The sequence below is a fragment of the Lolium perenne genome, chromosome 4, assembly GCF_019359855.2.
Source record: "Lolium perenne isolate Kyuss_39 chromosome 4, Kyuss_2.0, whole genome shotgun sequence".
NCBI lineage: Eukaryota > Viridiplantae > Streptophyta > Magnoliopsida > Poales > Poaceae > Lolium > Lolium perenne.
The window spans coordinates 8,650,480-8,660,807 of record NC_067247.2 but is presented as its reverse complement, the minus strand read 5'-3'; the positions used below and the strand labels follow the sequence as shown (position 1 = coordinate 8,660,807).

The following is a 10,328-nucleotide window of genomic DNA, read 5'->3' as shown; positions in this document are numbered from 1 at the left end:
CTGGCTAGAAGTTGTACGATAAATGTTTCATGGTTTTAATTGTATATTAGTAGAAGAACATTAGTGCCCTCATGCCACGCTTTTTTGTCTTGGTGATTTCCTTAGGATTCAATAGTTGCCAATATTCCCATATTCTGCTCCCTTCCCTCTTTGTAACTATTCCTGGGCATGTAACTACCACACGACCTTGGACGTTCCCCTCCCCGTCTACTGTAGCGGAGGCGATTTCTTGGATCCCACCGAAGAACTCCACCTCGCCGGCGTGATTCGTCGGATCCCTCGGTCTCCGCCGGCCGCCTCGGCGGCGGGAGGCCGGGGGATCCCCGTCTCGTGTCCTGTACATAGTGTAGGAGCTCTGTGGTTGCAGGTCGTCGGCGTCTTGGAGGTGGAGGCGTGGCGGCTAAAGTTTGCGGGCGGTGGATCTCCTCTCCGGCGTCGGCGCTCTGCGGGGCGTCGTCTTCGATCCACCGCCATCGACGCCCTCGCATCTCTGCGGAGGTGCCGTGGGCGTCTTCCCCGTGGCCGCCTCCGAGGGCGGCGGAGCCTCCAAATCGAGTTCATGAAGAAGGTGTTGCAGCGGCGCATCGGATCGTCCGCGACGACGTTCGGCGGTGTAGGTCTTCCGGGACCGGCGCTCGGCGACTTCCCGCTCGCCTGGGGACTGCCTCCGATCCAAGGCTTCGAGGGAGGCAGCGGCGGCGGCGCGCCACCGACGGCATCGACGGTTCGAAGCCGCGGTCAACGTGCAGGAGGGCGGTTCTGTATTTTTGTGTTTCTTGGTGTCCTTTCTGTAATGTTTCCGATGTAATGCTGTTCCTTCTCTCGCAAAAAAAAAAAATTCCTGGGCATGTAGTTTTAATTAGTGTGGATCTTGGATACAAAATTTTCCCCCATCAAGCAATCAGTTGTACTTTGTAATAGTTACCTGTTGGATTTTTTTTATCCGCTTTCTTTACTCAGGAGATAGTGAAATGGTGGAACTCTTGCTCGCAAGAGGAGTTTCAGTTGACCCAGTATCGGTTTGCGGGACACCACTGCATATCTCTGCCTCCTATGGGCATGCATGATGAAGCTATGAAAATTTTGTTGGAGAACAACGCGAATGTATGTTTAACAACATACTGTTTCCTACTGAAGTGTCATTTGCTTGCCTGGTGGTGAAATTTTTGTTGGAGCATAATGCGAGTGTAGGCCTAACAATATACTGTTTCCTCCTGAAGTGCCATTTTGGCCAGCTCCATTGTTCTCATGTTTCATTTCCTTGCCTGGTGTCGTTGAGTCCTTTTTACTGATTTTATTGAAGAGGCTTTGAAGTCCAAGGGCAATGATGTGCTAACTTATACCAAAAAAAATACTCCATCTGTTCGTTATTATAAGACCTTGTGAGTTCACTTATTTTGGCCCGTATCTTGTCCACATTGAAATATCACAAGGTCTTATAATAGTGAACAGAGGAAGTGGCATTTATTCCAGATCATGCCTTTCTAGCAGTGTTATTTGTTTAAATTCTACCAAGCCTGCATTCTCGAAGAGCTGTGGCTAGTATGGTTTCTTGACTTCACAAAAGAAATCTAACTCCATGCTCCATAGATCAGAGCTTCTTTGCAGCTTCCTGAATATGCAAAATAGGCATATGTTTTCCAAATGGCCATTTTAAGGGCCCAACTTTCCAAACATGTATTTCCTCTAGTAATTCATGATGATAGGTGTTTTGCTTTCATCCTTTCGGTAGCTCTTCGTGGGTTCATCTCTACGCTCTAGCTTACCTAATTTGCTTGGGAATAAAAGGTTATGTTGTTATTATACGTCTACTTCGTTATGGAGACACATGAAACAGAAAAAAGGTCTAATTGTCCAAAATGGCCGCTAAGAATGGTGATCATCGGTAGGGTGGCGCCAGAGCTCGTACCACTTCGTCAGCCCAACAAAGAGAAAATGCATTTTTTTATCGAAACCATCAAGTAACTTTAGCGACCATCGGTACGGGGGTAGCTGCCTGTACCAGCCGCCCGTACCACTTCATCGACGAAACATCAATTTTCTGGTAAGGATCTAGCAAGTTTAGCGTACGGGGAGATATGACCGTACCGCGCGTCCGTAACGAGTGGACCGACTCAACCTTGAGACAACGACACCTAGTACGGGGGGTTGTGCCCGTACCATCCGCCCGTACCGAGCGTGGGGATGCAACTTAAGCACAGAAGAGGTAAACCTAAACCCAAATTTTCATATTTTTCTCTTTTTCTCCTCCAAACTCAAAACCAACTCCATTCGATCTTCAAATATGTTTGTTTTTTATTCGATTCTTGTCACTCAATCGAATCATGGTACGTTTCTCTTCCGATCTCTAACTTATTTTCAGCAAATCCATGTTCTAGCTTTTATTATTATCAATTTAAGCTTAGGTCTTATTATGAATTTTATCACCCTTATGAGCATGTTAGCTTTCGAAATTTGAGAAGATTCTTTAATAAGATGTGTAGAGGATGATCGTATGTCTATTTAAAGCTTAGCATTTATTAATTTAAAGCTGGACATTTATGCCTTATGTTTAAAACCTGGTGGGTGACATCTTTCTTAGAATGTCTCAAACCATCCTCTAGAAGCCCATGAATAACTGTGATTGATAATATAACTTAGTGCATAAGTATAAATTTTCAATTTCTATGTAAATATAATATGTACATGCATGTTTAAAATTCAGTAATCACACAGCATTCCTCTGAAAGTGACGAAACCTACCAAATCATACTCGCAAAGTAGATACTTTCTATGCCCGGTTTACAACTTAAATGTAGCGTTTGGTCAGTCCAACACCGACGGAAGGCATCGAGCAATACCAAAGAAAATAGGGTGATTAGTAGACCAATAGATGTGGTCACTGCTAGTGTGATATAGCCTTCACAAGACCACTATTTTTCACAATAAATCTTGCACCATTTGTGCCTTTTCTTCCATATTTCTTTTGGGGGAAGAAAGAGACATTGGTGTCTGATTAGCTTTGTCCGATAAGAAACCAAGCAAAAAACGAGGTCCAGTAAGACTCAGGTCTAATTGCAAATTTTGCCACTGGAACATGTACTTCGGCTCATGTATTTCCTGCTACTTTTCTACACGAAAGTAACAAAAAATACATACAAACAAAAGATCACAGCAGCTAACAGGGATGACAGCTTCTTCATTCCTACAGTACATTACTTCTTTCATCATTATGGTTAACAACGACAATTTGGTGAACCCCAGTTCAAGAAATATCATTCAGTATGAACTAGTAGAAGGACTTCGTCATGTAATGAGATATCTTCAAGGAACTCAAAGCCTCCCTGCAAGTTTCACACCAACTATATGTCAGAATCATAGTTTTGGCACCAATCATACCCTTAATTAGGCTTACTTAGGCCTTCAATGCATAATATGACTGCACTGTTTATCAAATGTAAGGAGTGCATAATCTCCATCAAGTATGTAGATCAAGATCAGCAGCTACGCAAATTAACTCTAGATTCAGATATGCCAGGTTATGGGTGGGCTCCGTGATAAGGGTATAACATGCATGATTAAAAGAGATGTAGCATACCGCAATGCGGCCTCGATATCGGGATTCGGTGGGTCTAATTTAACCGCATCCAGAAAAGCGTCGCATGCGCTTCCGTAGTCCTGATGATACAACATTATGACGCAGAATAATTAATAAAATGTGGCTAACAATCAAAATAGAAAGTTAGCCAACCAGATATCTTCATTCCAACCTTCAATAACATGAGCGCTGCGCCTTGACGGTAACAGCCCTTTGGCCAGTTAGGCCGCATTTCTCTGCACGCAAGAGCATCCTGCAAAGCCGCGTGTCCATCGCCCATGCGGAGGCAGCAAAGACTCCTATTTGAGAGCAAGGTAGCATCATGAGGGTCACACCCCATTGCCTGCGTGCAACAGATTGAGAGGAAAGTTAGCACATCTCTGATTATATAAAATAAACAATAATCACATCATGATAAGACATACTTGTAACTCTTTGCAGTTTATGAGGAAACAAAGAACAGCTTGAATTTCTGATGAATTACAACTTTACAAAAATTTGCAAGGCTGGGCAATGTAGTCAACTCAAGCAAATTTCTTATGGCGATAACTAAAGCATAAAAATAGGAAAATGTTCAAGGGCGGACAATCGTCAAACAGGTGCAAGTTATATGTACAAATAGTTTTCCACTCTTCCTTGAGAGTAGAGAGCCATCACAGAATCACAGTAGTCCTAACCCACAGCCCAGAAATCGACAACAGTAGATTGTTGTTTAAGGACACACAGAAGTCCTTGTCACGTCCTCATTATCGAACTTACTAGCATTATGGCAATAAAAACTCTCATCAATAAATCGAAGAGAGATGTGTCTCACAGCAAAGCATGAAGCCAGCTGTAGTTATCAGTCCTAAGGATGATCACTCTCTTAAAAGGAGCATGTATGACAAAAAAAATGATGTGAAACCAAATGACAGATCACCTAACCTACTCAAGCAATTTTGGCTGATGAGACAAAATTCAAGATTGTACATTGAGAAATAGGGTATAGTAGCATACCAAACTGTACAGCATTGCCGCTGTATAATAATCGTTTTTCTTCATAGAGTTAGCCGCAAGTGACCTCAACTCTCTTATTTTACTTACATTAAGGTCAACCTAAATGATCAGGAAAAAGAAGAATAAAGGCTCAGGAATGCAAGTATAAAGCAGTACATATACTATTGAAGTTTTAAAAAGCGATAGCCACTAGTTGGTTAGCAGGGTGCCTAGCGTTTTGGTTGGTGTGGCTGCTTTTGAAACAGTATGCAATATTGTACCACAAAAAAGTAGCAGAACAGCCATGTTTCAATTTAGATACATCTTGCTCCTGATAGTACAAGGGAATGTTTATTTCCAGAGCTCATGATAATCACTCGGACAAAAGATATAGGGAAAGCACATACAGCACATACAGAAGTGTTCTCTATCTTTCTTGTATAGCAAACTATGTAGTCTGGGTTAGCTTGATCTGCATTGTACTGGTCATCGAGCTTTTTTTTTTCCTTAAAGGCAGTGCTGGGCGTCCCCCGAACAATCAAAACTTCCCATCCTCCTGATGCCCTACACGTGTCCATCTAGCCTTCTCAGTCCCTCTTTTGCTTCCATAAAGTACTAATGTAGCGAAAACGTTTCGTTTGGAGCAAAACAGATTCCCACATAAATCCCGCAAAATCCCACTTTTGCTTCCATAAAGCGCGAATGCAGCAAAACCAACCGCGGTTGCAGCAATTAACGTTTCACCCTGCGAAACAAAAGAAAAACGTAGACCTAGCCGGAGAAATCTTAACACAAATTTGTGCTATTGTAGCAAAGCCGACCTAGCCGGAACAGAAACAAATTGTGTTATTGTAGCAAAACAGAATTCTCCAGAGACATCGTAAAAGACCATGTAGCAAAAATATTATACTATTGTGGCAAACTTACAGAACAGTTGTAGCAAAATAAATTATACTCCCTCCGTACGGATTTATAAGACGTTGGAGCATTTTTTAGGTTCACTCACACTTGCTTGTATCTAGTCTATATTTGGTGTGTAGGTTCACTCATTTTGTTTCGTATCTAGTCTACTTCAGGAGTGTCTAAAACATATTATATTAGTAAATGGAGGGAGTACATATGATCCAAATCCACAATGTATGGTGTAAACAGACAGAGCCATTGTAGCAAAAGAAATCTTCAAATGATGTAAATCCAAAAAAATTGATGTAGGAAAAAATATATAAGTATGTTGTAACCCAGCCACGGTTGGTAGCAGGGCAGCTAGCCCCAGGCTAGTAGCATCGCCGGCAAGGTTGTCACGTTGGTAGCAGCTCCGCACACCTATGGCAGCAACGGTGCCTGCCGGAGGCAGCTCCTCCAAATACCTATGGAAGCAACAGCGCCTGCCGGAGGCAGCCCTTCCTCCCACCCATGGCAGCAATGGCACGCACTACAGGCAGTAATGGCACATTGGCACCTGCCTATTGCAGCGACGGCGCACTCCCAAGATAGCACTACAGGAGAACGACAAGGGAGCAGCACGAATTCATGGTGGAGCAACTACAGGAGAACGACGCGTTGCCCTGCGTCCTGGAGTTCCTTTCCACAGCGCTCTGTGAGGCCCCCAAGCCCCAGTCTCCATCGCTGGAGTGGCAGCGCACGCAGCAGAGCACCAGCGTCGACCCGAGCCTGCTCTCCTGCATCGGCAGCATCGCTGCACTACCAACGTGCAGCCAACTGTGCCGCCGGACTCCATGTGGAAACTCAGCATCCGTCCCGAAGCGCACTAAGCACGGGGATGTCCTCGTTGGAGTCCCGGGATCTGATGCGCCCTGAGGCCACGGAGAGGGGTCACTGAGTGGAGGAAGTGGAGACGATCGGGACTGCGGCAGCACGCCAGGTGAGGAAGGGATTGGGCAGCAGCACTAAGCGAGCCACGACCTGTCGGCGGAGGAGAGGCACGCCACCTCCATGCCGCGAGGAGGTCGCCAAGGCGGAGGTGGGCGAACATCAGGACGAGGATGTCGTCGGGAAATCACGCCATCGACAATGGCAGCCATCAGGATCAAGCTGTTTCGTGTGGTCGGTCGTGTCTCGTGTGGCTTCTCTGGAAGAGATGAAGAAGGGGTCAAGGGGAACGTGGATGGGGTACAAGACGTGGATTCGTTTCTTTCCTCCACCAAAGGGGAACGGGACGCTGCGATCCCCCTTGTGATCAACAGCGTTTTCCTTTCCTTAATGCAAAGGTACTGCGTATTCAAGATAATATAACTACCAACACAGCACTTTCCACATAAGCTCACAAGACCTATCAGGCCATTATGCCCAAACAAAGAATCTTTTAAAAGATAATCAATAGCATGTCTAAAATTCTTGTTCATCGAATCAAAGGGGACAAAAACAGACATGGCTAATTTTCTGTATGGTAATTATAACTGGAAACTATGGATTCAAAGTAGATGCCAAGGTTAAACAGAAATATATGAAACAAACAGGATCTAATCCATACCTCCTCTATGAACTCTGACTTTACATGTTGTATTATTCCGTCGATGCTCCAATCATTCACAGTTGGAATACAAGAAGTTACAGGAAATAAGATCTCAACATCTTCCCTTGTACCATTCAGTGCAGCGATTTCTATTGGCAGCCTAGCGGGCTGCTGTAAATAAACAAAGTCCAACATCAGAAAAGCACTTCTAGAAAGGCCAGGGCAATGAAAATGGAGGCAAAAGTGTACTCCACCGGATCATTAGAAAGATTTAAAAAGTGTTAGATAAAAAAGAGAACTAACTGATTAAAAAAGTAAAAAAAACTGTCAAAGAACCGTGTTTGTCCATTTTCACTTCAAATCCCTTTCCTTCTAGCATCCCGTCGCTCACACTGCAACCTGACAGCCCTGACGCAACCCGAAACATACGCCCAAGTTGTCTTGCTTACAAATCTTTCTTTGGCGATGATATTGTATTTAAACTTAGCATTGGTAAAGTATAATCTTGTACAAGGACAACTAACTTATACATTACAATATATGCAGTGTTTCAACAAAGGTAAAACAATATCATCTTAGCGATATTTACAACATTATCGAAGAGCTACATGATGAAAGAACTCAAATAATTACATGATTATGAATAGTGTTATACTAATGATGTATTTTATTACTTGATGGCCTCCCATTCCAATCATTTTATCTGGATTATTTGCGACAGGGATCAGATAGCACTCTTAAAATGCTACCAGCCCTTCATAGATCAAATAGATGAAACTATAAAACTGCAAAGCCAATAGCACACACCCCAAAATAAAATGGTGGTGACATCGAGTTAGTTAAGTGCCACTGCATACTAGGAGGTGGGTACTTCAAGAAAAATATGATCACCTAATTGGTTCAAGTGTTATTCGGAAAGGTGCTTGCGTGTGCATTTGTTAAGAAATATTAAGATCATGGAAATATTTCAAATACAATGGTCAGTTTAACTAATGAAAGTAGCCAAAAGTCTCAATGCCAGTTTTAAGTAAATGGTAATTTTCATGAGAACAATATTATCCTAGCAAGGCCTGCTTGGGCGAGCTCCAACTCTTCGATTCATGGAGGATCTTAAGTAGGCAAAACTAAGATAGTTTAAAACTCGCAAACAAAATGCACATCGAAACACGCCAAATCTACCACCCAACTATAACTCTATGAATTCTTGGAACCATGGATACCCAGTGGCCAGCGCCATGAATTATTGGGCCTCTGTGGTAGAGAACCAGAAAATTCATTGGTAATAGAGGTAGTAGGTTGAGAAAATTCCTATTCTTCGAGTCTGCTGGATCTTATATTCCACTATCAAAACTGTTAAAGTATTTCTGATTTGAAGCATCCCAATTGTGACAAACTCTAAATAGTATTCATGTGTTTGTGAACAGCAATTGCAAGGTTCAAGCAATTGGCATGACACGGCACAGAGGTAAAGAAATCTTACGGAAACAGGAACATTAGGGTCAGCACCAGCTTCCAATAAGCATTTAATGCATGCAGTTTCGCCATTCAACACAGCAGCACCTAAAGGGGTTACAATACCATCATTGACATCCGCACCAGCCTGTCAAAAAGTATTATTACAAATAAGTTTCTACAGGAAACTCTTAGACACGACGCTTTCTTGTGGAAAGCACTGGTGTAACGCGGCCACAATAATGTCTCAATGGCGGCTCAGATAATAAACACCATTAGAGAAGGCGAAATCTAATTTAGGTGGAAAAATGTAGCATTGAACCAAAATTGTCTCAAGTAACTGTACGGCCTAACGCTATGAAAATGAAGAGTGCGGACAAGATACCTCAACCAGGAGCTGGACACATTTCACTGAGGAAGCATTTATAGCAACAAAAAGGGGGGTGCCAATACCAGGTATCATCTTGTTATACTGGTGAGAAATAAATAACACGGGAGTTATTATACTGAAGTAAAGGTAAGATGTAGGAAAGAATAGACAAATAGAACGAAGAATGCATTTGTTAGACTAGTCATAGTGGGAAGTAACATAGAGTAGTAACATGCACATGTTACTACTCTACGTTACTACCTTCATAGTGGTTAGTAACATCAAAGTAGTATCATACTACGTATATGTCTTCATTAATTAGCTTATAGACTCATTGTATCTTGGGAAGTGTGATGTTACAGTAACTAGCTATGTTACTCCATCCTCCTCTCTCTTCATTAACTCACTGCCACATAAGCAAATTTGCTGAGTTGGACACTTAGTTACTAGTGAAGTTACTCCCACTATGAGTAGTCTTATCCTATGGCCTTCTGTAAAAGAAAAAATGTTTCAATGGCATTGCAAAAGCAAACATGTGCCAACAAGAGCTTCTGGAATAATAAATTTAACAGTACTAATTCATTGGTGGGCATTTTGAATAATTAGATCCTTTTTTTTCAGTCCCATGTGCCTCTTAAAAGGAGTAGACATACAATAATTGCACACCCTTTAATTCTCAAGCAAGTGGGGTAGGTTAAAGTCTAGGGATGAACCTACCAGGAGCCACCAACAGGAGTAAAACGTAAAAAAAAGAACATATATTCAGCGACATGTCTTTCGAGTCGTCTGCGGACTCCTATATAAGCAGCGATTCCGAAAGCGTCGACAGCTTCGACTTCATCGACAAATCTACCACCATTGGAAAGGTCTTCACCAATCTCTATGATGGTGTCACCGAATCCAGCAAGGCGCAGAATTCTAAATATCATCAAATCTACGTCATCGGAGAAGCAAGTCGTGATCAGGATGAAACGTCGGAGGCTTTCGACGATCTGGGAAATCCATACGTCGATCCCTCTGACTTAAGGCGAGGATTGGGCAACAAATACGTTGGGCCTACATCACGTATAAGAGTTCAGTTGCCACAAGCAGCATGGGATAGAGCCGCTGTTGCCTGCCAAAACCCACCGGCGGGCAGCGGCCTGGCAACACGGTAGAGCCGGGAAGAGCCTAGAGCTGCGGCTGGCTGAGACCCCTCCGAGCGACGGCCCGCAATGCTCTTCTGGTCACACGCGGCGATGCGAAGTGCAAGGGCGTGCCACCTGACCTATACCTGGTCAGGAAGGTGATGGGGATGCCTCGCTTAGTTCCTGCATGGCATACACGTAAACATTAAATACGAGCCTCGATCGGCTCTCAGGTTATCCTGTGAATCGGCTCAAAGAGCCGATTCACCCATGATCCGTACGGGGTGCACGAATACTTGGTGATCCTGCTTGATCAAAATATAGCTAATGAGATCTACGACGATTTAGGGTTTT

The 10,328-nt window shown here is 43.3% G+C and overlaps 1 long non-coding RNA gene across 1 annotated transcript; it reads right to left on the bottom strand.

Moving 5' to 3' along the window:
• Window positions 1-3,586: 3,586 nt before the first annotated feature.
• Window positions 3,587-4,674, bottom strand: LOC127346537 (uncharacterized). The gene is made up of 3 exons (XR_011744274.1): window positions 4,574-4,674; window positions 3,750-3,920; window positions 3,587-3,657 (listed from the first exon to the last, which is right to left on the bottom strand). It is a non-coding gene; the product is annotated as an uncharacterized lncRNA (long non-coding RNA).
• Between the last annotated feature and the right edge of the window lie 5,654 nt (window positions 4,675-10,328).